Source organism: Orcinus orca, chromosome 9 (assembly GCF_937001465.1).
Source record: "Orcinus orca chromosome 9, mOrcOrc1.1, whole genome shotgun sequence".
Classification (NCBI taxonomy): domain Eukaryota; kingdom Metazoa; phylum Chordata; class Mammalia; order Artiodactyla; family Delphinidae; genus Orcinus; species Orcinus orca.
The window spans coordinates 2,177,101-2,203,094 of NC_064567.1; positions in this window are offsets into that span (position 1 = coordinate 2,177,101).

Genomic DNA, 25,994 nt, shown 5'->3' on the forward strand with positions numbered 1-25,994 from the left:
GTTGCGCTGGCCGCGCAGAGTCGCCATCATTCAGTGAAGGGCCAACCGTCGAAGAGCAGGATAGGAGCCTGGGGACCAGTGATGAGACCGGAGATGGAGCCCCAGGCTGCTGTCAGTCAGGTCAGGGAGAAGGACAGCTCACGTGTCACGGTCCCAGAGGAGCGTAGAGCCCGCTGAGTCCCCATTAGCGGTTGGAAGGCTCCTCTGTGGCCTGGCGTCCCGGCTCTCAGGGCACCGCCCTCCCCGCCTGGCCTGCAGCTTAGCGTCCCCTGCCCCCTGCGCGGCGGCCGGAGGGGCAGGAAGCAGCCCCGTCCCTCTCCCACCCACGTCTCCCTCTGTCTGACCGAGCCGGGCCCCTGGGCGGTTCCCTTTACCTTATCTTAGATCTGATCTATTTTTAGAATTGTGCTTCAGTCCTCTGTGCTGAGCTATGGTCTCCAACGTGGCACAGAGCTCCCCCGACCCTACAACTCCAGCCCCACATGCCCGATGCCTGGGTCAGGACAGAGCCCGGTCACTCGGAGCCAGGAAGGGCTGAGCCGCCACTTCCCAGGGGCCCCTCCGGCCCACAAGGTAACCTGAGAAAAGGACCTCGGTGCTCGTGAACAGACACCTTCTCCACCCTGAGCCCCAGGAGGGAGGGTTGCTGGGATTCCCCAGGGGGTTCAGGACAGGCCTCTGGTCCAGAGACACTTCCGCTCCCCACTCACCCATCCAACAAGTCTCCCCAGGGGCCTCATGCTCATTCAGCCTACAAGCCCCTGACTCGACGGCTGGAGAAGACAGGCCTTCAGATGTGGGTTCCTTCTTTAGGAAGGGAGTGCAAGCAGACAGGACGCTCTCTCAACACAGCGAGGGTGGCCATGGGAAAAGAGGGGTCTCACCTCTGGGACCTAAGGTCACGGGCCCGCCACGGGGAGCACCGGCTTTGCAGAGGGAGGGGAGGTCTTGCGTCCCTTGGCTGTGGCCCCTCCTGCCTGCTGAAGCCTGAGCTCCGGGCGCCCAGGGCTCGTTTTCTGCTGGCTGTCATCACTCCACTCAGAGCCTCATTTGTACCAAGCCTGCTTTTATTTTTTTAAATAGCTCTATTGAGACATAATCCGCATACCATACAGTTTCCGCACTTGAAGTGTCCAATCCAGTGGCTTCAGTGTATTCGCAGTTGTGCACCCGTCACCACGATCAAATTCAGGGCACGGTCACCCTCCAGAAACAAGCCCTGGTGTCCCCGTGAGCGCTCACTCCCCATCTCGCCCGCAGCCCCCCGCAGCCGCTCAGCTCCGTCTGCCTCTGTGGATTTGCCCATTCTGGACGTTTCTTATCAACACAATCATCATACGAAGCTTCGTGTGTCTGACGTCTTTCCCGGAGCCTGATGCGCTCAAGGTTCATCTGTGTTGTCGCGTGTGCTGGACCTCACGTGAGGCTGCTATTTGGAATACAGCCTTGGTGACGGTTCACGGGCCCTCTCGGTTACCCGTGTGGGGTCATCTGTCAGGTCCCCGAAGGAGGGGTGGCCCTAAGGGACAGAGTGGGCAGGGCTCCCCTGCAGTCCTGGGCAGCGAGCTGCCCGTCCCTCGGCCCGTGGCCCATCGCGTGTCACGGCACTCTGCCCAACACGCTGACACAAGTAGCACTTCCTCAGAGTGGAGCTGAGAAGGGGGACGAAAGTGACAGTAGGAGAACTCGTGGAAGGTAAGGTGGGGATCCTGGCCGCTGCTGTGTGATGACCTGAAGGACCTAAAGGATGACCTAAAGGATGTTCAGAGAAGAGAAAAGAATCTGACCCCTTTCTCAGACACTTTCTGGGATGCCCAGGAGGAGGGCGCGTGGTCCTCAAGGGCCCTGGTGACCATCCTCTCTCTCTCCCCACGTTGGTCTTAATTCTCCTGGGTCGGAAACAATGTGGTACTTCAGCTGCTTAGTTCTGGACTGTGTGATGTATTGCAGGTGGATTGGAGGGCAATTCGAGGCGTGGCACTAGAAGAAAAGAAGTAACAAAGGACACGAGAGGGACGGCCATTTGTCTCTCATCTTCCCAGCCTCCTTCTCTCTAGCCTCCCGGACAACAGCCGAGTGACGCGAGCGGACCAAGAAGGTGGAGAAACCACGAAGCAGAAGGAGGGGCTGGAGAGGGCAGGCAGGGAGAGAGACAGAACCTCTCACCAGAGCTGGTCTCAGGGACGCGGTTAACTGGCAAAGACCATCCTCAGTAAGTGGACCAACATGCGGGAGAGTGTTCCGAAGCTGCTATAGACCTAGCGGGGAAGACCCCAGCTTTATGGGGGCTACGGCTTATGGAGTTTGGGGTGCCCTTTAGAAAAATAATGCGAACTCTAAACACAAAATTAAATATGGATGTGAATCTTTATATAGAAGGAGAAAAGAATCACAATCAATTACAAGTTTTTAGACATTAACAAATACAACAGACACCAGGAAATTTTAAAACAAATGAGGTTTTTTAAATTAACCCTGCCACACACCTTCATAACAGCTTTTCCTACAACTTTTGGCCACACACCTTGGGGTCGCCGCTTCTTTTTTTTTTATTTTGGCAGCTTGCAGGGTCTTAGTTCCCCGACCAGAGATCGAACCCACACCCTCAGCAGTGCAAGCACAGAGTCCTAACCACGGGACCGCCAGGGCAGTCCCAGGGTCGCCTCTTCTTCTAACAGGGTTATGGCAGCAGCCCTCGTGTGTCCGCCCTGTGTTTGTACAAATTGTTTTTCTGTATATTGCTTTCATCTTCTGCTTTTTTGTTTCTTATTTAAGGAGGTTCTTTTTCTAGCTCTTCTGTTGTGATTTTTATCGTCTTTATTTTTGGACATCAAGATGCTTCACCGTTGTGACCTCCGAGCTTTTATTTACTCGAGGGTAGAATGAGAGGTTTTGACATTTTGAAGCATTGCCCATCTTCTCTCTTTCCACTTGTGTTTGTATCTTCCACTGGGATCATTCCTTCCCATTATATTCTATTTTTATTACAGTCAACATGAAAAAATACAAAATTTAAAGGAAATTAAGGCATACACAAGAGCAATGCTAAGGCGCTTTAGAAGTGCTGCCATGCTCCATTGAGCTGTTTAATTAAGTAATTAAATTTCTTATTGACTTATTTATGAGTATGTTTATGATTTTTGTCACGGGAATGCATTTCTTTAAGCCGTTCCACCATTCTGGCGGCAGTCGTTTATGCCATTCTGTTGGGAGCAGGCAGAATAAGTCAGTGAGGTGTGTCAGATATGCTCTGATGAGATACAGGTAAGTCAACGTAAATAGAACAGAATACTTGAAACATCAGATCCAAAGGTAGATCAACGGACTGGTCATTCGTTCAACGGCTATTAACTGAGCTACCAATATGTTCAAGGTGCAGAATAAATGGAACTAAATCACTCCAGGAAGTATATTAAGATACATTTTGTAGTAAAAGGGAAGGGGAAGTCTTTTCAATAAAGATATTGGGAAAATTCACTATTTGGGGGAAATTCTTATTTATCCAGTGGTGTGCTGGAGCTAGAGCCTTCCGTTCTCTACACTCAGTGATGGTTTGAAATCAGCCAGATGGGAGGATTTACACCACAGAAATTGGCAAATGTTACTAAGCAAGGCTTTTTTTGCCCAAAGAGACAGTGATTAAACCTCTGGCAGCTCACCGCTGCCTTCTGTCATATACCAACGTTAACGTCAGATGAAGTGAAAGTGAAATTTAAAAGTAAAAAGTGAAATCTTAAACAAGATAGAAAAACATACATGAGTATTTAACCAAGCTCTGTAGGAAATCGATGGAAGGAAATTCAGAGTAGTGGACCCACAGACTTTTCAAACATGGGAATTAATAATATATAGACATAAAAAATATAAAACAAAAATTTTAGATGACAAACTGGGAAAATATTTATATATAATAACAGATAATTAATCCTTTAATATAGAAAGGCTTTTTTTTTTTTTTTTTTTTTTTTTTGCTGTACGCGGGCCTCTCACTGTTGTGGCCTCCCCCGTTGCGGAGCACAGGCTCCGGACGCGCAGGCTCAGCGGCCATGGCTCACGGGCCCAGCCGCTCCGCGGCATGTGGGATCCTCCCAGACCGGGGCACGAACCCGCATCCCCTGCATCGGCAGGCGGACTCTCAGCCACTGCGCCACCAGGGAAGCCCTAGAAAGGCTTTTTATATCAATAAGTGATATACAATATCCCACCAGAAAAATAAAGGGACAAGAAAAGGTAAATTCAGAAAAAAATGGAAAATATATAATAAATATTAAAAAATTCAATTGCAGCAACAAAGAAATGAAAATGAAACATGGATGACTTGCCATTTTTCTAATCCAAAAGAAGCTATTTTAAAATCGTGGTGTTCAGCCCTGGTGTGGGTGCAATTAAATTGAGGCTCAGATATTGCTGAGAGAGAAAATCTGCTAAGCAATTTGACAATATATATCAAGAGTCTTGAAAGTGTTTTTTTTACCCTTTGATGCACTAATTAGAAGTCTAAACTAAAGAAAAAAAATTAAGCTATACAAATGCCTGTGTAGAAAGGTGTTTATTGTAGTATTACGCAGAATAGTGATTCGCATAACGTGATTTAAATGTCAAACAATAGAAGTACACCTAAATAAATTCTGGTTTTTACATGGTTGGAGTGCTATACTGCCATTATAAATATGCTTTGAAACCTGTAGCGCTGGGGGGGATGGAATTCATGATACAATTTAAGTTTTAAAAAAGATACAAAAGTATATGCCTCTTTATCCAAGTTATTGAAACACACACTGAAAGGCACACAGGAGAAGAGGAATTATCAAAATTAGGTTAATGTTAACCATCTCTGGACTGGAGATTTTGGGGTGATGTGTGTCTTCTTTGTAAAAATCTCATTATCGATATGCCAGTCATTACAGACACAAGCCAGGAGCCCTTGTACTCTGGGTGGAAGAGCCAGTTGGGAAGCTGATTTTAGCTCTAGACCAGTGCTGTCGAATAGAAGAGAATGTGGGTCAAACCTGTAACTTCAGATTTTCTAGTAGACACACCAACAAAAAGAAACGGAAGCAGGTGAAATTAATTTTCATTAGATGTTTTTGTAACAGATCTTTGAGCCCCTGCGGGCATCTTTGTCCTTATAGCACATGTCCAGTCGGACAGACTGCAGTACAAATGCTCAGTGGCCACCTGTGGCCAGTGGTGGCCATCCCAGACACCTGCCCCCAGAAACACATGACATCTGTGCATCCTACGTCGCGGTCAAGGTCTGGCATCCCAAAATAGGAACCCACATCGTAAGAGTTCCCTGTGGTTTCACAGTCAACTCCTCAGGTGGTCAAGAACAGCTCTGTGACCTGCAGTTTAGACATTGGGAGTCTAAACGTCCTTACAGCAGGGCAAGGAAGGTGTGTTTTCTTGAACTTGGTTGCTAAATATCTAGAAGTGAAAATGCCACTCCTTCTAGTTTGTCTGCACCAGGTATAGAAGTGAAGGTGAGCTGGTGTATCTTAGACATTCAGCCAGCTGTGGGGCCTCAAGGTGTTAACTTGAGGGGCTTTTTAGAGATATTTAGTGACTGCCACTTCCGTCCTAATTTTGAAAGATATTTGCAAGCTACAATTTCCCGAATTCTGTAATTATGAAAGCCACACATGTTAACATTGATTTAATGTATCTTGTAATTAGGTTCGTGGAAACTGTTCTTTTGTTAACCTAGTGCAGCTTATTTTCGTCCTTTTGGGGACCTTTGGCATAATGACTTCTGATATTATTGATGAATTCCATTTGTATTTTAACTTTTGGACACTGTGACTCCATATTTGTCACATCATCTCTGCTTTGGAACAAGAAACAACGAGCCCCGGTTTTGACCAGGCTTTAACGGCCATGAAGGACATTACGGTACATTTCTGTGTGTCAGTGTCGCTGCTGACCTCCTTTTACCTTTGTGTCACATTCATCTTAATCTCATCACTGATTTTACATTATGCAACATTTCATTTCAGCTGCCTTGAATCCTTTTTGGAATGAGTCAGGATTTTAATTAATTAACTGACTCCATTTTGGTATCATCAAAAAGTGAAACTGTGAGTACCTATTAAGCATGCTGAAATATATTATAGTCCATAAGTTTCATTTCTGAAAAACGGCAACGTTCCCCATGAGTCGTGCTGATGGAAAATGATGGGTTCAAGATCCTTAAAACATCCAGTAAGATGAAGGCCGTTGACCAATGGGTGGTACACACGTATCCGGCGTCTACAAGGATTTCTCCATCCTTGCTTGACGTCTTCATAGCTAAAGGTATATTGCACTGTTTTCTACCTCGTAACTGCTATATGGTTTAGAAAGAACCTTGCCTGATTCGAGCAAATTGTCTCTTCAGTAGCGTGCTTGTCCTTGGAAATTCTCCCATCCACCACCAGAAGACTTCATGGTGTTGATTTCAATGTGTTCTTTTTTTAACTCAAAACACTTTGGACAAGCAATAAAAGAATAATTTGTTGGAAGTTATAATAACAACGCTCTTTATTAAGCAATTCCTACATCGAGGCCATTTATTGATATTAACTGTCTGGTGAGTAGAGTGGCTTGTCCCATCATTATATGCAGTTCTACTGACTTATTCACAGAAAATAAATTAAATGAAATAAAGGAGTACAGCTTTAGCTAACAGACAACTTAGAAAAGCTCAAACCTTTGGCCAAAGAGTTTGGTCTAAACGCAGAACACAGTTCCCTTGATACAGATGGAACTGCTACAGTGCAAAGAGAGGAATCTTCCATGACAATGTTCAACTTGATGGTGGTACATTTTACTAATTGGGTGTATCAGATTCCGTGATGAATACAGTGACTTTCCTTCCACTCATGCACCTCGCTCTTCTAAGTTAATGAGTTCTTTATCCGACAACAGTCAACAAACATTTGTGGAGCACGTCACATCAACAACAGAGAGCTTAGCAGGTCAGGGGACCTGTCCAGGGCAGCCAGCTTTCTCGGCACTCCTGACATCTTGGGCTGGCTCCCTCTTTGTTGGGGGCAGAGGCGGTCATGTGCATCATAGATGGTTCAGCAGCCTCCCTGCCTCTACCCACTCCAGGCCAGTGGCCCAATGGCCAGGCGTGACAACTAGAAATGTCTCCAGACATTCCAGAGCTCCCCTGGAAGGCCGAATGGCCCCCAGTACAGAACCACAGGTCTAGCAGGGGTCAGATAAGTCAATAGTAGATTCCTAGATGCTGGTGTTAGGATGACGTCTAGTGCTGGGGGAGCAACCAGGAGGGCTTCCCAATCCGATGGGGTGGACGGGTCGGAGGAAGGCTTCCTGGCTGGTGATGCTTGCATGGAGTCCTAGAAGGTGTCGTTAGATGGGCCAATGGGGTTAGGGTCCGTGGAGGGTGTCAGAGGCCAAGCGGTGAGAGGGGAGAAGGACGGGCTGAGAAGGGGGCACACCTGTGCATTAGAGCAGGAAGGAGATACATATGGTTTTCTTTTGAGTCTCTGTCATGTTCACGTGTAGGCACAGACTAACCAGACTTCAGATGTAGAAGGTCTCCCCAGACCCAACAAACACAGGCTCCTGTAAGCGGTGAGGAAGCTTTGGTTTCTACGTTCCTCAAAGGAGAACTCTACGCCCCAGGCCTGTTTAAAAGATCACAAGGTTGTGTCCACCTAGAGGGATGGGATAAGGAGGGTGGGAGGGAGACTCAAGAGGGAGGAGAAATGGGGGTATATGTATACGTACGTATAGCTGATACACTTTGTTATAAAGCAGAAACTAACACACCATTGTAAAGCAATTATACTCCAATAAAGATGTTAAAAAAAAAAAAAGAAGGGCTTCCCTGGTGGCGCAGTGGTTAAGAATCTGCCTGCCAATGCGGGGGACACGGGTTCGTGTCCCGGTCTGGGAAGATCCCACATGCCGCGGAGCGGTTGGGCCCGTGAGCCATGGCCGCTGAGCCTGCGCGTCCAGAGCCTGCGCTCCGCAACGGGAGAGGCCACAGCAGTGAGGGGCCCGCATACAGAAAAACAAACAAAAAAAGATCATGGAGGACAATGTACGTGCAGCGTGGCCCCTGACCTACATCAGCTGTTCAGCGATGTGACTTCTCTCTGCCCTTTGGAACTGACAAGTGAGCCTTATTCAACCTGAGTGATCACTCAGGAATTTTATTCTCGTCAATGCCACCTCACTGAAAATAAACAAACAAATAAGAATATAAATGTCTTGAAGAGCCAAACTAACGATGAAATTCAGGTGAAAACAACACAATTACACCTGCAGGTAGGAGACGTCAGCCTCCTGAGGTAGCACAGCTGGGCACCTGTCCTGGGGGCAGCTGAGGTCACCGGGCTCATGTACAGGTGGGAGCAGGGGAAGGTGTCCCCATCGTCCAGGTCCTGCCATCCCGCGGGGCGGTGAGAACAGACAGGAGGAGGGGCGCCCAGGCGGGTGAGGAGTTATCCAGGTGTTAGTGCCACGAATTGTGAGAATAATGGGTGCTGCGCCCAGGTTCAGCCTGCCCTGCGTTAGGCAGTTGTGTAAGGAAAGCAGGGTCCACAGAAACAACCGCAAAACAGGAGTGACGTGGGCTTGGGGCCGGTGTCAAGAGCGTGCTCTCCCCTGATCAAGTAACTCCTGGCATTCGGAGCTCCTGCAACAACGGATTAATCCTTCCCAAACATTCTTCACCTCCAACATCTGCTTCAGACAGACACGGGCATCCCCGGCGTTACTCAAAACCTATTACCTTCCAGAGAGGAAAATGCTGTGAGAGGTGATGTGAAAACCACGCTGTCGTGGAATCTGCCTGCTCTATTTTTGCCCGGGGTGAAATAGATCCCTGTGTCAGTCACAGATAATTACAGCCTGGAATATTACATGAAAATTAAAATGTGTAAAATGTCTCTCTCGTTTCAAATACATGTCAGAAACTACATAGCCACCTCGGTGACTAGACTCTGGGATCAGATGGAAGCAGATACTTGATTTCTGCCTGAAGACAAGCCCACGAGCGCTGCCTTTGCATGGAGATGTTGGAAGGCTTCCCGAGGATCCACACTTGGTACGAGGAGGGAGTAGCGCAGAGGATGGAGTTTACTCCCTGGCAGCTTCCGCACAATGGCTTCAAAAGCAGCACGTTCTAATTCAGGACACAGGACGGCTGACTGCTTCGAGAAGAGCTGCCATTCCACTGAAGAGAAATTCTCTCCTTCTTGACCTGTGTGCGGGGATCGATACAGTCAACCACACATCTGGAAAATTAAGCCGCAACACACCATGGTGTCCCCAAAGCTGAAATGAAAACCATTTTCTGAACTCCACTTCAGCCTGTGAGTGAGGACCGTCTCCAAATCGCTATTTCTGGCTGGGCTGCCAGGCCAGAGGGTCCTTCTCCCTGAGGGACGGAGCCTCTCCTAGAAACTCTTATTCTTTATTCTAATGGATGCAAATTAGAATGTGAATTTTTTAATTGAAGTCTAGTTGATTTACAATGTTGTTAGTTTCTGCTGTACAGCAAAGTGATTCAGTTACACATATATATACATAGCCTTTTTCGTATTCTTTTCCATTATGGTTTATTAAAGGATATTGAATATAGTTCCCAGTGCTACACAGTAGGACCTTGTCGCTAAAATGTGGATTTTTCTGGAGGAGGAGCGGCAACCCGCTGGAGAAGACCAGACACAGGTGTGGGGAGCCGGGGCTGTTGACTCGATGTCCAGGTGTGTCAGTGAAGCTCTGGACCAGTGACCTAGCGAGAAGGACCACAGTGCCGGGTCTCATAAAACAGGGCTTGAACTATTATTCCTCCAGCTCTAATAGGCCACCATTCTAGGGGTCTTTGCCGTCAGTCACTTTTGCCTTATAGCCACAAATGTTCCTACAGCAACTCTGACGCTAGGAGAGAGGGGGACCGAATTCACCAGGTGAGAAGGGGGGTGATGCAAGGGGAGGGGTGCAGCCCCAATGTCTTATGCTTTGGAGTTTTGCCTGGGGTGATCCCCATTTTTAGCCACAATTCCTCCCCACTCCCCAAAATATGTACCTATATACAGATATATACATAGAGAGAGAGAGAGAGAGAAATATATCTAGAATTATCCAGATAGATAGATATGATAGATGGATAGAGATGATAGAATGATGGATAGAGATTAGATAGAGAGAGAGAGATCAATAGATAGATACAGACAGAGATGATAGATGGATGTATATATAGAGATGATAGAGAAGATAGATATGATAGATGGACAGATGATGGATAGATTGATTGATATATAGATAGATGATAGATAGATGACTGATGGATGGACAGGTAGATATATAGAGAAATAGGGATGATAGAAAGATGGATAGAGATGATTGATACTTGGATGGATGGATAGATAGATATAGAAATGATGGATGGATGGATATATAGAGAAATAGATAATAGATAGATGGATAGATGATTGATGGATGGATAGATAGATGATAGATAGATAAATAGATCATGGATGGATGGATAGATCTTAAGTGAAAGAGGCTTTCAAGTGTTGAGACTGGGCAAGGAGGTTTCAGACCCTCATGGAGAATTTTATGCTTCCTTTCATTTAACACCTGTCACAAATAAAAACCGTTTATTTCGTTTCCTGGCATTCACTGTCAGAAATCAAATATTGAGTTGCCAGCCTCTGTTCACCTGGGGAGGGGTCACCCTGACCCTGCAGAATTTGCACCACTGCTCTCATGCTGGTCTTTAGTTTGTCGGTGGCAGAATGCGGGTTAGACCACTGGGTGGGAAGAAGGTTCAGGGAAGCAGACTTTCCTGACAAACAGAGCTCCCCACCTGTGGAATCTGCTGCTTCATAACACAGTGAATTTTCAACCTCAGGAGAAATTCCTGCAGGGCTGCCCTTCCAAGGACCATCATCTGGGAGTCTGAGATGTGGGACGGAGGGGGGTCCACCCCAGCTCTAAGAGCACTTCTGAGACGGGGTTCTAGTGTCTTAATGGTTCTGTGGCTTCTTTGGTTAACAAGGTCTTGACCACTAGTTCTACTGCTTCACAGCCAAACTGGAGGGCTCTAAACAATCTGTAGACGCAAGGATGAACGGACGGGTAAGGCACAAAAAATGACCAGAGAAATGAACTGGAGAATCAGAGAGAATCACAGAAGCTGAGCAAAGAGCCTGGCAGAGTTCTGTTATTCCAAAAAACAAAAACAAAGTAATTGGATATTTTTGCTGGAGCCTGGAATGCATGAGAACAAAAGAAGTCTTCCCACTAGTGTCAGCCTGGTCCCTGGAGGAATGACGAGGGTCTCAGAAACAACTGTCACAAACACGATTCAAGGGCAGGCAAAGCCTCACTCCAGCAGTTCTGGAACTTTCTGCGAGCAGAACAGCCAGTTCAAGAAGTAAATTTGTAGTCACAAAATATATGAAGGGAGAGTGTAGGCAAATGTGACCTGGCTGTTCCCATCTGCACGGAAGGAGAGAGAAAGGAAATGTTCAAACCTCAGCGAGAGGTTCAGTTAGAGGAGAGACCCACACTCGGGTCAGTGAGAGCTGGAAATAGGCCCCCAGCAGACCCTGGGGGCTTCCAATCCTCACCTTTCACCCCGGGGGTTAAGGAAGCCAGAGGGACCCATGGCTGCTCTGACCCCAGGGGCAGAACGTGACCATGACCTTCACCCACACTCTTTGACCACGTTCCCTAACTTCTTTCAAATATTCATGTCTAACCTAAGACCATGAACTCAAACTAAGAACAATTTTTGAGGTCACAGATATTTTATTTTGGCTTCAATTTGGTGATTGTAGAGAAACAGAGAGATTCAAGTTTTCAATTACTCCCTGGATTTTCAGGCTTAAATTTCAGAAACACCCGTTCAGACATATATATCTTAGACATTCTTTTAAAATGCACCACAAATCCTGGGTTTTAATTTACAGGTATATGTAGTTAACGTCTCCTGGACGTCTACGTACTGTCTTTTGGGACAAGCCTACTCAGAAAATCACTGGTTTGGCGCTGAATCCCGCGAGTACCTCCACTTCCTTCTGCAAACTCCACCAAAGATGACACAGGCTGTTTTCACACAACGTCGATGGTACATGATCGGTAGTTTCAACTGCGTGGAGAAAAGAACATTCCTATCCCTAGACCAAAACCGGTCTAAAGAATGAAAATCCAACGTACCCTAATTGGTTTAAAACCTCAACGCCAGCATAATAAGGAAAACGTTTTTCGTGGGAATGCCATTTGGCTTTAAACTCACCTGAGCTCCCTTACAAATATCAAAAGGACGGGGCTTCCGTTTCTGTAAGTGGACAGGGGAGAATCTCTGGGACAGGTCTGTTCCTTTGTTCAAGATTCCATGTCACACTCGCCAGAGTTTCAAATGACATAGATATTGCTCAAAGGAGCCTTGAATCAACAGCACAGAAGAAATTGTGAATGAACAGCCATAATCATTTCTCTTGTTCTCTCCATTAACGTGTTCAAATGTCAAAAGAAAACTAGCTGTAGCAATACGCAGGTTAGCGCTTTCTTTGTTAATTAGGAACTTAAATACATGTGTCAATCTGCCTTAAGTGTCCACGGTTATACAGTGAATGGTTTTGGGTTCTGCAAATCTAGGGTTGTCAGCCCATTCGACAGACGGCCTCAGAGCAATGAGGTATCTTGCCCAATTACAGAGCAAGTTAGCCTCAGAACTAGGACTGAAGGAAGGACTCCCAACTTCAGCCCACTATCTCCTCTCCCGGGCCATGCAGACCTTGGATACAAGGGACCAGGTATGAGAACACTCAGCAGACCTTGATTCCTAACCTCTGGGTCTCTTGGGTGCAGTCACAACCCGACTGCCTGGATCTGCATCCTGGCTGGTATCAAGCATGGATTGTACAGAGCTGACAGCAGCTGTCAGAGCTCCTGGTAAAACTTCCAACTCAGGAAGAAACCCTGGGGTCCTTTCTCTCCGGATCTCTACAGGGTGGAATAAGTATAATTCTCACAAAGCCTACAGCACAATATCCTACAGGGTCAGGCCAGATAGGAATGTGTCACGACACATTCTGGCTAATTCCTTCTTGTCTTGGAAAATTGTACAAGGCATATTTAGTTCATTGTATCCCGGTAGCTTCCCACGTGAACCCAGTCAGTCTGATGCCAGGTTCTTTACTCCTCAGTCACCTGTACTGGCCCTGTGGGGTTCTGCCATATCCTCTGATCATCTCTCCTCCTAATTTCTGGTGGCTGCAAGTTTCAAACTATAAGGGAGCTTAGGATGGAGCCTGACGGTGCCAGTGCAGGGAAGCAAATGAAAGAGGCGGAGCTGATGTATAACTGACAGGGCTCAAATCCCACCGCTCACAACCTGTGCTACCTTGAGAAGTTTTCTCAAGGGGGCCTCAGTTTTCTCATCCGTAGAATAACTATTACAAGGGAATCTGTGTTATATGGTCAGTGTGACAATTAAATCAGATAGACACTGTAACACACTCAGAATGATGCATATTACATACTAACCACACAGAAAATGTTAACTATTTATATTATTGTGGGGAGCTTTTTTTCCTCAAAAAGTTTTTATTCTTGGAGGGGAAGGATAAATTAGGAATTTATCACCAGATACACACTACTATATGTAAAACAGATAAGCAACAAGGACGTACTGTATAGCACAGGGAACTGTATTCAGTATCTTGTAGTAACCTGTAATGGAAAAGAATCTGAAAAAGAATATGTGTATATATATATATATATATATACACACACACACACACACATTATATATATATGTACATATAACTGAATCACTTGTGTATATATATATATACACACACACACACACATTATATATATATGTACATATAACTGAATCACTTGGCTATATACCTGAAACAGTGTAAATCAACTATACTTCAATAAAAAAATATTTTTTTAAAAAAGTGTTTTATTCTTGCTGGGAAGACAAAATTAATGCATGAAACAATGAGAGAACAACGTGGGAAAGGACATGAAGTTAGTGACAAAATTGTGACATGCACCACGGATGCTTTATGGATCAGAGGAACAGAGGGACTGGCTGGGTGCGAGGGGGAATGGGGGTTGGGGCGTTCCCCCGACGGAGCAACACTTGTAAGGGTGTCATCTTATGAATGAAGAAGTGAAGGCATGAGCTCTCATAAGAGGTGTAAAAACGTGACCAAAGGAGGTGACCCTGAGTCCAGATCTCAGAGGGAGGTCTTGACAAGGGGGAGAAGAGAGAGAGGCACAGTCCAACCAAGGGCAAAGTTCTGCCAGGGTGGGAGGGGGCATTCAAGGAGACTCTGGGCCCAGAAGCTTCCATAGGAAGAAGCTGCTGTAGGAAGCATACAGGTCTGCTCCACTTTTCACAGACGTAGAAGATTATGAGATTCCAAAACTACCAAATGGCGACGAAAGGGTCTATAGAGAGTCGCTCTGACAGCTGCGCGGGGGCGTTCTTGCACAAAAGAGCAGGCTCAGGAGCTCCACTAGCATCCTCGAGTGGAGAGCTCCACAGACTGCATCTCCCCAGGAGGCTGAACAAGACAGCAGTCTGTATTTCAGTAAAAGGCAGTAAAAGCAGACAGACTTAGAGATGACCGAGGATTTGTGTTTCTAGTATTTGAGGATAGAACAGGCTGATTTGCACGAAAGGAAGAGGAATTTCCTGCCCCCTCTGCCAGCCTTCGGGGCGGGACTCACCCCACTGGCTGTCGACACTGCAAAGCCCGGGTGATGCAGGAAAGGTGCAGCCGTGGTGCGTGACTGCCCTCACACTCTGATGCCAAGGGGACCAGGGCGCCAGGGAAAGTGGAGTTCCTCCTCGGAAAATGGACGGCTCCATCAGGAAAGACTAGGGGGCTTCCCCAAGGTCAGAAGTGGGGTTTCCGGTGTGAGCGTCTCGGGGGGAGAACTGTGCCAGCGGGGACAGGAAAAGGCCAAAAAGATGAAGTGATGCTGAGAAAAAGCGACCCGCCCTTCAATAACAAATAGCTGGTTATGTAGGGGCTGCTGGAAGGTTTGTCTCCACTTCTTCTTAAATGAGCCCCCTTTTACTAACCCCTGCGATTCTGGGCTTTCCGCAGAGCTCTACTCCACCAGGTCATTAAGGCAACAAAGGCGTGGAACGTGCACCCTTGTTCTCAGGATGCAGAAACTAACCAGAGCAGCCCGGGTGTCACTCAAAGTCCCACAGCCAGGGCCCTCCAAGCTGGAACCAGAGCTGGCTCCAGGTTCAGTGCTTTCCGTGGCCCAAGACCATCAGAAAAATCTCAGGAAGGAGATTTCTTTGAAAAAGACAAATATTATTTTCTTCACCTAGCTTCTCTGTTATAAAGATAAATTGCTTGTATTTTTTCAGTAGGAATATGGCCTTGAAATATACATGCAGGTGAGAAATCTATTCAAGGATCACTCAGATCGGATTCGGGTAAATGAATGGCATCACGGTCACAAACGAAGTAGCAACACCTGCTTTATTTTCTAAGATTCTCAAAGAAGACGTATTGTGAGGATGACATGGTATCCTTGCAGAGCACTTAGAACAAGCTGGTAGGATGCGTGCACGCGAGGGATACCGGCAGTTGCCCTTAATAATCCCGCCACGGGTGGGAGATTCCAAGCGTAGATGTATTTCCCTCCCACATAGGTTAAAACGGTGGCTGGAGCTGGACGAGGCGAGGGGCCAGGTGTGAACACCGTGATCAGTGCTGCCACGGCTGTGCCCCAGACCCTGGCCAGTCCAGCGGTCCCCCTGCCCCGCCATCTGGGCTGCAACTTTCCACGCATCACCAGATCCACAAGTTAGACTGGGAAAGCTAAGCTATTTCATCTAAAAAGTGGAGTTCGTTTGAGTTTGCTTATAAGACTGGGTCAAGTTCTCTGTAAACCAGGCCAGGGGTGTTCATCAGAGCTGATCAGAAGCTGAAATGGGCCCATTTCACTTCCCTGCTCTCGGGCTTCTTTCTGCGGCCATCTCCTCTTCCCGTGGAGCGTCTTTGCATTGGGTTCTGTCCATCTTTGCTGCTCTTTCTTCCCAGTGAGGAGTTCGGATCTAATCTCCAACCTCTGGGCCTTCCGGAAGGAGCTTGAGTCCTTCACTGGTGTCCTCCTGGGAGCTGCCTTAAAGGAAATACACCTGGTAGACATAGACAAGTCCCACCAATATGTGAACAGCTGGCATTTCTGTGGGTATTATCCTTCTCCATTTGCATCTCTCAGGATGATGTGAGAGAGATTAGCATCTCTATAAGAATGAGCTTGCAAGAGGGAGGAGATATGGGAACATGTGTATATGTATAACTGATTCACTTTGTTATAAAGCAGAAACTAACACACCATTGTAAAGCAATTATACTCCAATAAAGATGTTAAAAAAAAAAAAAAGGATGAGATTACAGACAGGTAAGCAGCAGAGGTATTTTAGAAGGGGAAGCTCTCCCACTGTTTCCACTGCCCAGGCATCGAGACCTGCAACCTGGCCGGGTAATTAAATCTTCCAGATCTGCGCTGCCCACGACAGGAGCCACTGACCACCTGTGACTGGGTAAAGTCCTATTCAAACTCATTTAAATGAGGGAATTCCCTGGTGATCCAGTGGTTAGGACTCTGTGCTTCCACTGTCAAGAGTGAGGGTTCCATCCCTGGTCGGGAAACTAAGATCCCACAAGCCATTTGGCCAAAAAAAAAAAAAAAAAATTCATTTAAATGAAATAAAATTTAGAATTTGAGTTTTTCAGTCACACCAGCCCCATTTCAATAGTCGTGTGGCCAGTGGCTACCATATTGAAGAGACACAGAATGTTTCCATCATCACAGAAAATTCTATTGGACCAATAAGGACTATCGACTCCATAAATCGGCATCTGCTTCGTATGTCGATGTAGAAGAGTGATGATGGAGTTAGGGCCCCGGGTGGCCCCACGGGAGTTTATTTCCACCAGAAGCTGCTGTCACAACGTTGCTGCCCCACGTCCTTGTGGCAATGACTCAGTCACCTCCGCGGGTCCCCCAGATGCCGGTGGGCACAGCCAGGGGCCCAGACCGTTTAATGAAATGGCAAACCAAATGCCGCACCCTTAAGGAGACTTGTCAGAGGCCACTAATCTCCCGAAGTCATCTGTCAGTCCGAGGTTGTTTTGTCTGCGGGGAGGTGTGGGTGGAGCCTCCAGGACCTGAAAGGCGAGCCGCTAACAAAAGCCCCGAGACAGCTCCACTCCCCGCTTCATTCCGCTTGGACCCAGGCTTTGGTTCATTACCCGTGAAACGTTTTGCTACCAGAGAACGAGTGACGTACAGCAAACAAGCCGAGAGCGCTGGCCCCGCTTGTGTTGACAGGAGAGAAGCTCCGGGCTGAGGCCTCTTGCCCAGGCATTCCGACCACAGCGGGGCCACATTTTTGTGACATGAGGGCCAGGGCCACCGAACTCCTGGGGTCTGGTTTTTAGTTCTAAGTATTTTAGCATCGTGACCTGATGTGTCTTTCCCTTTGCATCTAGGTGACCACGGGACACCAGCCATTTGGTTAAACTTGGAAGGGGCTCAGGAAACCATCTGATTTGGCCCTTTCTATCCCTGGAGGTCAGGGGTCATGACACCCGTAAGCAAACCAAGGTTTGGAGCATCTCAGTGACTCCCGCAAGGTCACCTAGCGCACGGTTTTGAGTTCAGGAGCTACAACCTGCCATCTCAGGTAGGGGACCACTCTCCCTCCCTGTACCTCGAAGAGGAAGTATTTCCCGGGGACATTCCCGGCTTTCTCGGTCTAAAGGAGAGGGCAGGACCGTCAGAGAGGTTCAGAGAGGCCACCTGAGCCCACACACCTCATGCCCTCTTTCCCAAGTTCACATTAACAGGGAACTACAAGGGGTGCCATTATATACCAGAAATCGCTGATCAGCTGCTGGAAAATAGGACCCACGAGCACCCAGCCTGACAAGGAGAGAAGAGAGGAAACCACAGAGTGTGGACACCAGGGACAACTGCACGTCACCCGAAGGGAGATCTCTGTAAGGTCCACACCCAAAAGGAGTCAAAATGTCAGAAGAAGTCTGGGCCCTGGGGCTACCGAGATCACTCATTTGGTAACTGCACGGGAATAGCTTGGTGGCCCCCAATGGAATTTAGTGGGAAGCAGCTTCCTTTTTCTCAGGTCAACTCCAGGACCAGCTCCCGAAGGAATGGGGGAGATCTGCGGGGGAAGATGATACTGAGAGTGAATCAGAGCAGAGCCTGACACCCCCAGCCCCTGCGGGAAGGGGAGGTGGGCAGCTCTGCCTGGGAAAGAAACACTCGTCTGTTTTCACCGAAGACAGCGGCCACCGTGCAGTGGGGAGGCTACCGGGCTCTGGACCCACACAATGGAAACGAGGCCCGAGAGAAGGAACGCCTTCACTCACAGACGTGAGCCCCAGAACCAAGAGGGGCAACATGGACCCCCAGAAACTCACCAGGAGAAGACAGAGATAAGCCGGGGGCTGAAAAGGAACTTTAGCAAACTCTCATTTGCATTTTCCTAGGGAGACGAGAGAAGACAGAGTGTCCCTAAAATAACAGGCTCCTGTTAGAAAGAGAGACAGAAATCAAAAGGGAAAAAGAAACAGAAACTATTTTAATGGAATAAAACATTCTGTGGATGGCCTGAATATTTGAGCATGGCAGGAGAGTAAATGTATGCAGCAGGAGATGAAACATCTCCCGGAACACTGGGGGAAAAAAAGAACAAGAGAAAGATGGAAAATACGAAAGAAAACTTAGCGGCACAGAGAGCAGACCAAGAAGCCTAACGTCTATCTGATGGGCATTCCAAAATGAGTGGGAAGAACAAAGTCACCGGGGGCTCCAGAGCCCACAGGAAGGCCACAGCGTCAGCATCAAACGTGGCCATGAAGAGTTGAGCAGGGTGAATTCTTCAAAGACCATGCCTACATTCTGCCTTTGAAATAGACAACCTCTAAGAATAAAAATGCTGCCCAAAAGGCTTCCAGCAATATTGAGAAAGGAGAACAAGATATCATCGGACTTCTTATCTCGATGAGAATAAGACGAGAAGAAGGCATCACCGAACTTAACATGATAGAATAAGACATCGTCGAACTTCTTATCACGATGCTGAGGGAATGCCAAGATCAATACCTTCAGTGCCCACCAGACCTTGAACTTGAAATTCTTTCCACAGCCAAACTACTAATCAAATGTGAGAGGAAATACAGGCATTTTCAAAATTCAGAAAATTTACCTTTAGGAAAAAATTGGGGCGGGGAGAGTTACTTTACAAAATGAGACGAGATTGAACGAGAGAGATACAAGACTGAGTAACCAGGGGGCGCGGCAGAAATGGATCAGAGGGGACTTGATGGAAAATTTTTAAAGATTCATCACATTTTGATGCTTAGAAAAGTGTCAAAAATGAGTGGCATTTACATAATCTTAATCCTGGGAGTGTTATCTATTGCTGTTCAATTATTACAGACATCTTGTCATCAGATCCGTATGCTTACAAAAAGCACAGTAAATGTGGCCAGACTTAACAAAGGAAAAATGATCACGGAAGCACCAGAGTCGGAGGCATAAAAGCTGAGCAGAGTGGGAAGAAGGGAACTGTCCTGAGTTCCTCGATTCTCAGAGCAAGGAGTTGTTACTGCTATAAATCAGGGGATGGATGTTCTAATAAAACCATAAACAACAGGCGAAACAGGCAAAAGTAATAACAAAACCAACACAAGTTGGAAGGAGGTTGGAGGTATTATAATTATAAAGAACATTGACAACCCCCTCACCTAACTTCCAGTGACCACCAAACCACATTCACTAAGAACCCCACATCCCGTTCACTATGAATTAACCCACACCCCGTACACTATAAAGCAACACACACCCTGTTCCCTATGCACCAACCACACACCACGTTCACTACGCACTGACATCACACCCAGTTCACTATGCAGCGACCTCCCCCTCCACGCCCCACTGTGTCTTTCCATGTCGCTCACCACCTTGCCATATACAAATACTATGCTCACTTTTATGTGCACTGACTACTGTCTGTTCCGTCCCCTCCCACTCTTTGCCTGATATTCCTGTGTTCCTGGGACACAGTCTGGCAGGTGGTTGGCATCCAAGCAATATTTTTGCTGATTGGACGATCCCTTGTGTCCTCCATGAGCTGATTTCTTTGGCCAGCAGAATGCAGTCGGAAGATTAGCTTGACCTCGGTAGGATGAGTACAAACGTCTCCCTCCCTGGGACATGAGAAGGACCCAGATAGGCTGAACGTGGGGACTGTGTCCAGAATGAATGACAGAGTGTCCTTAGCAGCAGTGCAAGTGTGTGGGGTGCTTGTGTGTCTCGCTTGTTTTTACAGTCAGGTGAAACGTCTGGAAGTAAGCATATAGGGCTCTTAACAGAAGCTCTCTCTAAGATGTGAGATTAGAAAGGGTGTAGAGAAAGAAGTTTCGCACATCTTAACTCTGGTTATTTTTTACAATTAGCAGGAATCACACTTAAAATAACTTGTTTTTAAAAGTATGTTTTTGGGAGGAGGGCTGAAAGCCACTGATCTAAGTCCAAATCACCCCATTTCCTCCTTCAAAGGTTGGGGGTGTATGGAAGTGGGGCATATGTCCAGGTCACCCCCCTTCCTCCTGGATTAAGTTGAGATAAAAACTGAAATCTCTGAATCACCTACAGAGGTATTTCCAGCCCAACCAGAAAGAAGTGCGAAAAATCTCTTGAGGGGATCTGTTCTTTCAAGACTGGAAGCCCGTAAAATGGGGGGTTCGGGGAGCCTCAGAGAACTTGGATAAAGCCGGGCATGGGAAACACTCTGACAGGGTCCGCCTTGCCTAGGACCCCTACTCCGGTCTTTCCGGGCTTTTTCATACCAAGTGGTCCCAGGCAATCATTCAAAGCAACTGCAAATCTTTATATTCCTAGTTCGTGTCTTCTGTTCAGAAAGAAATCGTGTTCGCTAATCTTCTCCATAAACATGTATTACAGTCTTGGGATTCTATCAAACCATGTACACAAAGTAATTATAGAAAGAATAGTGCATTATTTGCATATCTAGTATTTAAAGGGTTACTTATGTAATTATTGAATGTAACTTAGAATAAGCTGTTTGATTCCCTTTCATCGTGCGCCAAACATTGGGCTTTGAAAGGAATGTCTTTAAACTTCAGTAATATAAAGGCACATGGTAATGTTAAGTTACAACTCCAGCTTGAGTCAGACATGAAAGTATTTATGACTGGGATTCTATGAGCAAGTTCACTTTAGACGCTTTTTTTTTTTTTTAAGAAGGCAAGTATCTATTTCTCTTGGTAGACACAAGGATATTATCTCAATTAGAAATTCTTGTGCTCCGTGCTTTTAGACAGCATCCAGGCCCCCTGAACGTTTGTTGTCTTAAGCTCCCAGCATAGCAAACCTCACCGTGCTGCCTGCACCTGAAACAAGTAAAAGCAGTTCCTTTCCCATCTGCCCGGAGACATTTACCTTCTGAAAGGCGCACAGAAAGGGGAGGGGGAGGGAAGAGAAAAGGGGGAAGTGAAGGAGGCAGAGAAAAACTCGCACCAGCGGGTCCTGGTGCAAAGCACCGCACGTGAAAGAGAAACGTGAATCAAACGTTGTTTTCTCCTGATGAAAAAACTATCGGTCTCAGCTTTTCTCACACCGGAGGCCAGGTGATCAGCATTTGTTCTGTCAAAAGCCTTTTCCGTGACAATGTGACTGTGACTGGAAAGGTCCCCGGGCCATGTATCAAAAGGGTATTTGTAGAACTGCTTACCAAGTTCACTCGGCAAGAGCCGGGTTAGTTCAGAAATCACCTCCACTGTCCATTTCGTGACACCGAGAAGCTGGATTTGGGGTCCGGGCGATAGCTGACATTCACACACACACAAACACACACACGCACATGCACACGCATACATGCACGGCTCTATTTTAAAGTTTTCAACAAGAAGTTAAATCTAAGCGCCAAAGAGAGGTGCAGGTTGAAAGGGATTCAACCTCAACTTTGATGTAAACATCCCAACCTTTTGGAGGGCAGCCATATCTTTGATCCTACACAAACTCTTAAGAATCAAATGTCTTGAATCCTGATCAGTTGAAGTATAACAAATTTTACAGTTATTTCCAGTTCAAGTTCGCTTGCAGGTGATTAATAGCAGGATAAAATGACAAGTAGCAGTCTCAAGAATTCCTCGAGCTGACAAAGACACTTAAATAAATTCAATTAGTCCCAGTGTGTTGAAAAACTTGAAGCGATTTCCATGACATTCGTTTGACATCTGGTAATAACCTTTAATATTTTCAAAGTATTTTCTCTTCCTTTTCAGATTTGCCAGGGAGCTTTCTGTGCCCTCGGCTGTGATGCCTCCTGATGTATGGCCTCCCTTTCGACAAGTATGAAATCGGGTGTCACAAAAAGAACACAGAGCAGGAGGCCGGATGCCTTGAGTTCTAGACTCGCCACTAACGGTACAGCTTTCAGCAAGTTCCTTTGCCCGTAAAATGAAAGGGTGAAACTAGACAGGTTCTAAGATTCCTTGCAGCCCTAACATTTTTAAATGCTTTATCACCCAGCAAGTCAAGCCTTGTCTCCATTGTGGATTTTAATCCTGGCTGCACTCTCCAAGGGGGATGGGGTCGGCGGGGGGGGGACCATTTTCAAAAACAAAAACAAAAGCACCCTACCTTGGCCCCCAGCAGATATGCTGGGTGGGTCCTGGACATTAAGATGTTTGAAAAGCTACTCAGATGATTCTAGGGTACAGCCAAGATTGAGAAGCACAGGCTTAGAAGGTAAGAGAGGTATTATTATTAGAATTACGGAATCAAGAAACTGATCAAGTCAGGAAGCAACCGTTTCTCTGTCATGCCCTGGGGAGCCGGCGCGGGCCTCTGAGAGATGCAGTGCACCCCGTGAGCAGAGTTTAGGATCCAGTGGAAATTGGCCTGGCAGGTACCCGTTTACAGTGCAAACTGATTCATATCTCATTTTTGGAGAGAGGGAGAGCACTAAGCCATTGAGAGGAAAAATTACCCAAAGTTTAAAATGACAGAACTCTGGTGTCCCACTGTCCACACGGGGTCCACGGACCGAGACACCAGCATCACCCAGAGCTCGCTGGAAATGCGGGCTCTCAGACCCCACCCCAGACACACTGAATACTAATTTTCTTTGTAACAGAGTCCCCAGGTGACAGCCACGCACATTAAAGTCTGAGAAACTCCGCTCTACAAAAGCCATATGGCCGAGCGACTTGCCCAGAGAATTATGAATATGTACAGCAAAACCCTATTAGCGTCAATTCCGAGGGGCAAAGAAATAATCCATCTTTAAGTGGGGAAAATAGCACAGGATGTCAGCCCTGAAACTGGGTCGACTTTGCAGGGACTTTGAGATTTGAATTCTGCAAGGAGGGATCTGGGAAGCTTTCCACGGCAGGACTTCCACAGCGCTACGTATGTGAAGCTGTCTCTTCCATGGACCCTGAGCCACCCCTGAAGAAGCTATTACAAAGCGCCGAGCTGTCTCAAGCCCGCAGGGACCTGTAAGTGAGCGCAGGGCCGGCTCTGCAGCCTGCAGGGCACACAGATGCAGCCAGCCCCACGCAGAGCGCTGCGGCTCAGAGGACCTGCGCACAGAAAACACGGGCCCTCACTGAGCGCTGCCAAAGGGCTGAGGTCACCGCTCAGTCCAGGAAGATGCTGCAGCCCGAGGGCATTTGCTGATTCAGGCTTCAGAGCTGGTTGCCTCCCCCAGGTCCAAGCCAACAGACCCTCCGGCAGGAGGTGGCGGCCCCGCTGATGCACGCACCATTGTCCTCTGGATGGGGGGAGAGGCAGGAGTCCTTGCATCCCAGCCAGGATGGGGTGAGTGCATCTGGGACAGGGTAGCAGGGAGGCTGCATGGAGAAGGCGGAGACTGGGAAGGACCAGCACGGGGAAGACGGGCCCAGAAAGCGGAGGTGTCCAGAGCCCCGGAGCACCACAATCAGGGAGGAAGGGGGCCAGGGGGAAGCAGCCCAAGCAGACTGCAGCCTGGAGGACAAGTGCGCCTGGCCCGGGAGCTGGAACAGCCAGCAATGGAGCCTCGTGCCCTGGGCCTTGGATGGGACAGGAGCAGGTGGCAGGGTTGCACCCCTAGGAGAGGGGCCCAGGGCCCCAAAGGACGCTGGAGGTCTGGCCTAGGAGACTGAACTCCATGGGTCCTGCTCCGCTTCCATGTGTGTCCCAACCCTAGACAGATACCAAGGGCAGGTTTCCTACCACACCCAGCCCACCTCCCCCAGCAGTCATTTAACAGGCCATGGTTGGCTGGGAAGGGACATGGCATCCTTCTCTTTCCAGCCATTGGGATGTCTTCATGGGCAGTGAGGGATGGGAAGGGGACCAGGTCCCACCTCTACAGTCAGGCGTCCCTAGAAAGACCCCAACTCATCACAGAGCATGTGTGGGCAATGCAAGAGCTGAGTAACTACAGCACCTGCCTGGTCTCTACCCCAAGCCACCCCTGGGGACCCCCGCAAACACACACACACAGATGCACGTGTGCACAGGAGCACACGTGCATACACATACACCCATGTACACAGACACGCGTGTACACACAGGTACATACGTGCACACCTGCCCAGGATACACATGCATACACACACGCCTGTGCGCACACGGACACACACTTTATGTGTGTGCACACACACAGCACCAGGACGCTGCCCCAGCCCGGCGCCGGCTCTCCCGAGAGCTGACCAAGGGGCATTTGGTTACACACAGAACCCAGAGAACTGGCATCTCAGATGTGACCCCAAGTATACACAGGGAAGGGCTGGCCATGTGGGTTAAGTGAGGAGCTGGGGTGGGGTGAGGCCGCCAGCAGGACCCAGAGCTGGCGGAACCTCACTGCCACACCCCACGTCTGAGAGTCTCAAATGCAAACCTGAGTGGGCCCAGCGCTCCCGGCGGCCAGGAAGGGGGCAGCGTGGTCCCCAGATGGGCCAACACACAGGGGCTGACCAGCGCTCTTGGCTGGAGTCAGGGACACAGACCCTCCGGGAGGCCAGGCTCCAGTGGGAGGTGGGGGGCCGGCCCGGGGACCCTGGGGGCAGGAGGTGGGTGGTGGTCTGGACAGGAGGGAGCTGCGGGCATCGGCCTGAGGTCCACAGGCCCAGGCCCTCCCTCAGCGCGCAGCCAGCCTCCCCGGCGGCCCGTTTTGCTACCTCAGCAGGCCTCGGCCTTGGTCTCTAAGATGGACACGCCCACAGCTGCCTCGCAGGGCTGAAGGCCGGATTGCGGGAGACGAGGGATCGAAACACGGGACCTGGAACACGCAACACGTCAGTGCTCTGCCAACGGCGGCCCCTGCAATTGTGTTGTGTTATTAATGGAAAGGAGGACCAAGGAGGGGGACGGGTTGGTGGGGCAGAACTGCTGGGTGGGGTTGGGAGATTCCAGCTGGGAAATTCCAGAGCCTGCCCCCAAACAGGGCGTTAGAACCTGCCTTGAAGGAAGCCAGAGGGCAGAAGGGCCTCTCAGATCTGGGTCCAGCTCTGATGCCAGCTCCGGCCTCTGACACTCAAAGGACCCCCGTTTTCACATCTCTGATTTCAAAAAGGCTGAACCGAACTGCACAAGTTCTGTAAGGCCCCTTCCTACTCTAAGACGTTATAAAATTACAGCGTTCTAATTATCTCTGTCTTCCCTAAGAGCTCAGGTGAGGGATACCATGCCACAGATGCCTTAATAGACCCTTCAGAGTCTGTCTTAGAAGAACAGAGATCAGTTTAACTGATTTAATAAGGAAAGAAAAACATAGCGAGCTGGAATTACTGATGCTCCCTTTTCACCTCTTGCCAAGATTGACTTGAATTCGTACGAAAGAAACATGTTGCTGATTGCATAAAATACACCGTACCTGCTTCCCCTTTATTTTCTCAATTAGGTGTAGAAAATATAGAGAAGTCTTGAAATCA